Source organism: Lampetra fluviatilis, unplaced genomic scaffold (genome assembly GCF_964198595.1).
Source record: "Lampetra fluviatilis unplaced genomic scaffold, kcLamFluv1.1 SCAFFOLD_567, whole genome shotgun sequence".
In the NCBI taxonomy this organism is placed as follows: domain Eukaryota; kingdom Metazoa; phylum Chordata; class Hyperoartia; order Petromyzontiformes; family Petromyzontidae; genus Lampetra; species Lampetra fluviatilis.
The window spans coordinates 60,130-67,361 of NW_027621560.1; the positions used below are offsets into that span (position 1 = coordinate 60,130).

Genomic DNA, 7,232 nt, shown 5'->3' on the forward strand with positions numbered 1-7,232 from the left:
ACTCACCCACCCACTCACCCACCCACCCACCCACTCACCCATCCACCCACCCACCCACCCACTCACCCACCCACCCATCCACCCACCCCACTCACTCACTCACCCACCCATCCACCCACCCATCCACTCACCCACCCACTCACCCACTCACCCACCCACTCACCCACTCACCCACCCACCCACCCATCCACCCACCCACCCACCCACTCACCCACCCACCCACCCACTCACCCACCCATCCACCCACCAACTCACCACCCACTCACCCCCCTCCCTCCTCTCACTCCTCCCTCCCCACTCCCCCACTCCCCCCTCCCCCCCCTCCCTCCCTCCCTCCCCACGACCCAATTCGTCTGGCCACATTCACTCCGCGCCTCGCCTTGACAGGGGGTGGTCCGCGTGCCTCGAAACGTCGAACCCAGCGCCGTGAAACTCGCAGAAACTTTCAGAACAAATTCGCTTTCCGCGCCCGTCAAATCGTGACGATTTCCCCGAAATTTTCACGATTCGTGCCGGACGCGGGAGATTTTTAGTTTAGTTTTTATGATAAAAAAACAACAACTTTAATCGCTGTTTGAGTGACGTGGGTTTTGCCCGGGTTGGGTGGGGGAGGTTTTGAACGCCGATCGGGCAGAAGGTGATTCCAGCAAAGTCGACGACTTGGAGAGTGGGGTAGCGACTATCAGGTTAGTGCGGTGTGTGTGGTGTGGTGTGGGTGGTGAGGGGGTGGGTGGGTGAGTGGGTGGGTGAGTGAGTGAGTGGGTGGGTGAGTGGGTGGGTGGGTGAGTGGGTGGGTGGGTGGGTGAGTGAGTGGGTGGGTGGGTGAGTGGGTGGGTGGGTGAGTGAGTGGGTGGGTGAGTGAGTGAGTGGGTGGGTGAGTGGGTGGGTGAGTGAGTGGGTGGGTGAGTGAGTGGGTGGGTGAGTTAGTTGGTGAGTGGGTGGGTGAGTGAGTAGGTGGGTGAGTGAGTGGGTGGGTGGGTGAGTGAGTGGGTGGGTGGGTGGGTGAGTGAGTGGTGAGTGAGTGGGTGAGTGAGTGAGTGAGTGGGTGAGTTAGTTGGTGAGTGGGTGGGTGAGTGGGTGGGTGGGTGAGTAGGTGGGTGAGTGAGTGGGTGAGTCGGTGGGTGGGTGAGTGGGTGATTTAGTGAGTGACTGAGTGAGTGAGTGGGTGAGTGAGTGGGTGTGTGGGTGGGTGAGTGGGTGGGTGAATGGGTGGGTGAGTTAGTGGGTGAGTGGGTGGGTAGGTGGGTGAGTGAGTGTGTGTGGGTGGGTGAGTGGGTGGGTGAGTGGGTGGGTGAGTGGGTGGGTGAGTGGGTGGGTGGTTGAGTGGGTGGGTGAGTGAGTGAGTGTGTGTGGGTGGTGAGTGGGTGGGTGAGTGAGTGAGTGAGTGGGTGAGTTAGTGGGGAGTGGGTGGGTGAGTGAGTGTGTGTGGGTGGGTGAGTGGGTGGGTGAGTGAGTGGGTGGTGAGTGAGTGTGTGTGGGTGGGTGAGTGGGTGGGTGAGTGGGTGGGTGAGTGGGTGGGTGAGTGGGTGGGTGAGTAGGTGGGTGAGTGAGTGAGTGGGGTGAGTCGGTGGGTGGGTGAGTGAGTGGGTGATTTAGTGAGAGACTGAGTGAGTGAGTGGGTGAGTGAGTGGGTGAGTGATTGGGTGTGTGGGTGGGTGAGTGGGAGGGTGAATGGGTGGGTGGGTGAGTGAGTGGGTGGGTGAGTTAGTGGGTGAGTGATGGGTGGGTGGGTGAGTGAGTGGGTGGGTGAGTTAGTGGGTGAGTGAGTGACTGGGTGGGTGGGTGGGTGAGTGAGTGTGGGTGGGTGGGTGAGTGGGTGAGTGAGTGGGTGGGTGGGTGAGTGGGTGAGTGGGTGGGTGAGTGGGTGAGTGAGTGTGTGTGGGTGGGTGAGTGAGTGTGTGTGGGTGGGTGGGTGGGTGAGTGGGTGAGTGAGTGGGTGGGTGGGTGAGTGGGTGAGTGGGTGGGTGAGTGGGTGAGTGGGTGAGTGGCTGCCTGAATGACCGAGTGAGTGACTGAGTGAGTGAGTGATGTTGTCTATGTTGATGTTGTTGTTGATGTTGTTGTTGATGTTGTTGTTGATGTTGTTGTTGATGCTGTAGACGGAACGATGTCTTACATCAGCGTGAGTGGAGATCAGAAGAAGCATGCCCATCTCATCGCTAGGCAACTCAACGAGAGCGGTAGAACAACATCAACAACATCAACAACATCAACATCACAGTCACTCACCCACCCACTCACCCACCCACTCACTCACTCACCCACCCACCCACCCACTCACCCACTCACCCACCCACTCACCCATCCATCCACTCACCCACCCACTCACTCACCCACCCACTGACTCACCCATCCATCCACTCACCCACTCACCCACCCACTCACCCACTCACCCACTCACCCACCCACTCACTCACTCACCCACCCACTCACTCACCCACCCACTCACTCACCCACCCACCCACTCACCCACCCACTCACTCACTCACCCATCCATCCACTCACCCACTCACCCACCCACTCACTCACCCACTTACCCACCCAGTCACCCACCCACTCACCCACCCACTCACCCACCCACCCACCCACCCACCCACCACCCACCCACTCACCCACCCACTCACCCACCCACTCACCCACCCACCCACCCACTCACCACCCACTCACTCACCCACTAACCACCACTAACTCACCCACTCACCCCACCCCACTCACCCACCCACTCACTCACCCACCCACCCACCCACTCACCCCCCCCACCCACTCACTCACTCACGCACCCACTCACCCACCCACCCACTCACTCACTCACTCACCCACCCACCCACTCACTCACCCACCCACCCACCCACCCACTCACTCACCCACCCACCCACCCACCCACTCACTCACCCACCCACCCACTCACTCACTCACCCACCCACTCACCCACCCACCCACTCACTCACCCACCCACCCACTTACCCACCCACCCACTCACTCACCCACCCACCCACTCACTCACCCACCCACCCACCCACTCACTCATTCACCCACCCACCCACCCACCCACCCACTCACTCACTCACTCACCCACCCACTCACTCACCCACCCATCCATCCACTCACCCACTCACCCACCCACTCACCCACCCACCCACTCACTCACCCACCCACCCACTCACCCACCCACTAACTCACCCACTCACCCACCCACTCACCCACCCACCCACTCACTCACCCACCCACTCACTCACTCACTCACCCACTCACCCATCCACCCACTCACTCACTCACCCACTCACCCACCCACCCACTCACTCACTCACTCAGACACTCACCCACCCACTCACTCACTCACCCCACTCACTCACTCACCCACCCACCCACTCATCCACCAACTCACCCACCCATTCACCCACCCACCCACTCACCCACCCACCCACTCACCCACCCACCCACTCACCCACACACCCACCCACTAACTCACCCACTCACCCACCCACTCACCCACCCACCCACTCACTCACCCACTCACTCACTCACTCACCCACTCACCCATCCACCCACTCACTCACTCACCCACTCACCCACCCACCCACTCACTCACTCACTCACTCAGACACTCACCCACCCACCCACTCACTCACTCACCCACTCACTCACTCACTCACCCACCCACCCACTCATCCACCAACTCACCCACCCATTCACCCACCCACCCACCCACTCACCCACCCACCCACTCACCCACCCACCCACTCACCCACCCTCCCACCCACTCACTCACTCACTCACCCACTCACCCACCCACCCACTCACCCACCCACCCACTCACCCACCCTCCCACCCACTCACTCACTCACTCACCCACTCACCCACCCACCCACCCACTCACCCACCCACCCACTCACCCACTCACCCACTCACCCACCCACCCACTCACCCACCCATCCACCCACTCACCCACCCTCCCACCCACCCACCCTCCCACCCACCCACCCACCCACCCACCCACCCACTCACCCACCCACCCACCCACCCACCCACTCACCCACCCACCCACCCACCCACTCACTCACCCACCCACCCACCCACTCACTCACTCACTCACCCACCCACCCACCCACTCACTCACTCACCCACTCACCCACCCACCCACTCACTCACCCACCCACCCACTCACTCACCCACCCACCCACTCACTCACCCACTCACCCACCCACCCACCCACCCACTCACCCACCCACCCACCCACTCACTCACCCACCCATCCACCCACCCACCCCCACCACTCACCCACCCACTCACCCACCCACTCACCCACCCACCCACTCACTCACCCACCCACCCACCCACTCACTCACCCACCCACCCACCCACCCACCCACCCCCACCACTCACCCACCCACTCACCCACCCACCCACTCACCCACCCACCCACTCACCCACCCACCCACTCACCCACCCACCCACCCACCCACCCCCACCACTCACCCACCCACTCACCCACCCACTCACCCACCCACTCACCCACCCACCCACCCACTCACCCACTCACCCACTCACCCACCCACTCACCCACCCACCCACCCACCCACTCACCCACTCACCCACCCACTCACCCACCCACTCACCCACCCACTCACCCACCCACCCACTCACCCACTCACCCACTCACCCACCCACTCACCCACCCCCACCACTCACCCACCCACTACCCACCCACTCACCCACTCACTCACCCACTCACCCACCCACTACCCCACTCACCCACCCACCCACCCACCCACTCACCCACTCACCCACCCACTCACCCACCCACTCACCCACCCACCCACTCACCCACTCACCCACCCACCCACTCACTCACCCACCCACCCACCCACCCACCCACCCACTCACCCACTCACCCACCCACCCACTCACCCACTCACCCACCCACCCACCCACTCACTCACCCACCCACCCACCCACTCACCCACTCACCCACCCACCCACTCACCCACTCACCCACTAACTCACCCACCCACCCACCCACCCACTCACTCACCCACTCACCCACCCACCCACTCACTCACTCACTCACCCACCCACTCACCCACCCACCCACCCACTCACCCACCCACCCACCCACTCACCCACCCACCCACTCACCCACCCACCCACCCACCCACTCACCCACCCATCCACCCACTCACTCACCCACCCACCCACCCACCCACCCACTCACTCACCCACTCACTCACCCACTCACCCACCCACCCACTCACCCACCCACCCACCCACTCACCCACCCACCCACCCACCCACCCACCCACTCACCCACCCATCCACCCACTCACTCACCCACCCACTCACTCACCCACTCACTCACCCACCCACTCACTCACCCACTCACCCACCCACCCACTCACCCACTCACCCACCCACTACCCACCCACTCACCCACCCACTCACCCACCCACCCACTCACCCACCCACTCACCCACCCACCCACTCACCCACTCACCCACCCACCCACTCACCCACCCACTCACCCACCCACCCACTCACCCACTCACCCACCCACCCACTCACCCACCCACTCACCCACCCACCCACTCACCCACTCACCCACCCACCCATCCACTCACTCACCCACTCACCCACCCACCCACCCACTCACCCACCCACCCACCCACTCACCCACCCACCCACTCACTCACCCACCCACCCACTCACTCACCCACCCACCCACTCACTCACCCACCCACTCACCCACCCACCCACCCACTCACTCACTCACCCACTCATCCACTCACCCACCCACCCACCCACTCACTCACCCACCCACCCACCCACCCACTCACTCACCCACCCACCCACTCACTCACCCACCCACTCACCCACCCACCCACCCACTCACTCACTCACCCACCCACTCACCCACTCATCCACTCACCCACCCACCCATCCACCCACTCACCCACCCACTCACCCACCCACTACCCCCCTCACTAGGGGTGACTCCGGAGTGTCTGGAGGAGCTGTCTCCGGCCTCCATGAACCGAGGCTCCAGGATGTTCATGGTGCAACAGAAACGCGCAGAGAAGTTCACCATCGACAAGGTGAGATCACCACCACCACCACTACCACCACCACCATCACAACCACTACCACTACAACCACAACCACTACCACCACCACCACAACCACCACCACCACCACAACCACTACCACTACAACCACAACCACTACCACCACAACCTTCACAACCACTACCACTACAACCACAACCACCACTACCACAACCACCACTACCACCACCACTACAACCACAACCACCATCACAACCACCACAACCACTACAACCACAACCACTACCACCACCACTACAACCACAACCACCACCACCACAACCTTCACAACCACTACCACTACCACCACCACTACAACCACAACCACAACCTTCACAACCACTACCACTACAACCACAACCACCACTACCACAACCACCACTACCACCACCACTACAACCACAACCACCACCACCACAACCTTCACAACCACTACCACTACCACCACCACTACAACCACAACCACAACCTTCACAACCACTACCACCCCCACAACCACCACAACTACTACAACTACCACCACCACCACCACCACAACTACTACAACTACCACTACCACAACTACTACAACCACCACCACCTTCACAACCACCACCACAACCACCACCACCACCACCACTACCACCACCACCACCATCATCACCACCACCACCACAACCACCACCACTACAACCACAACCACCACCACCACAACCTTCACAACCACTACCACCCCCACAACCACCACAACTACTACAACTACCACCACCACCACCACAACTACTACAACCACCACTACAACCACAACCACCACCACCACAACCTTCACAACCACTACAACCACCACAACTACTACAACTACCACCACCACAACAACTACCACCACCACCACCTTCACAACCACCACCACAACCACCACCACCACAACCACTACCACCACCACTACAACCACAACCACCACCACCACAACCTTCACAACCACTACCACCATCACAACCACCACAACTACTACAACTACCACCACCACCACAACTACTACAACTACCACTACCACAACTACAACCACCACCACTACAACCACAACCACCACCACCACAACCTTCACAACCACTACAACCACCACAACTACTACAACTACCACCACCACAACAACTA

General features: G+C 61.1%; 1 long non-coding RNA gene across 1 annotated transcript; it reads left to right on the forward strand.

The window, feature by feature from the left end:
• The first annotated feature begins 379 nt into the window (after positions 1–379).
• On the forward strand, positions 380–6,084 carry LOC144955416 (uncharacterized). Its single transcript, XR_013641651.1, has 3 exons — positions 380–686; positions 2,100–2,180; positions 5,983–6,084. It is a non-coding gene; the product is annotated as an uncharacterized LOC144955416 (long non-coding RNA).
• The last annotated feature ends 1,148 nt before the right edge of the window (positions 6,085–7,232 follow it).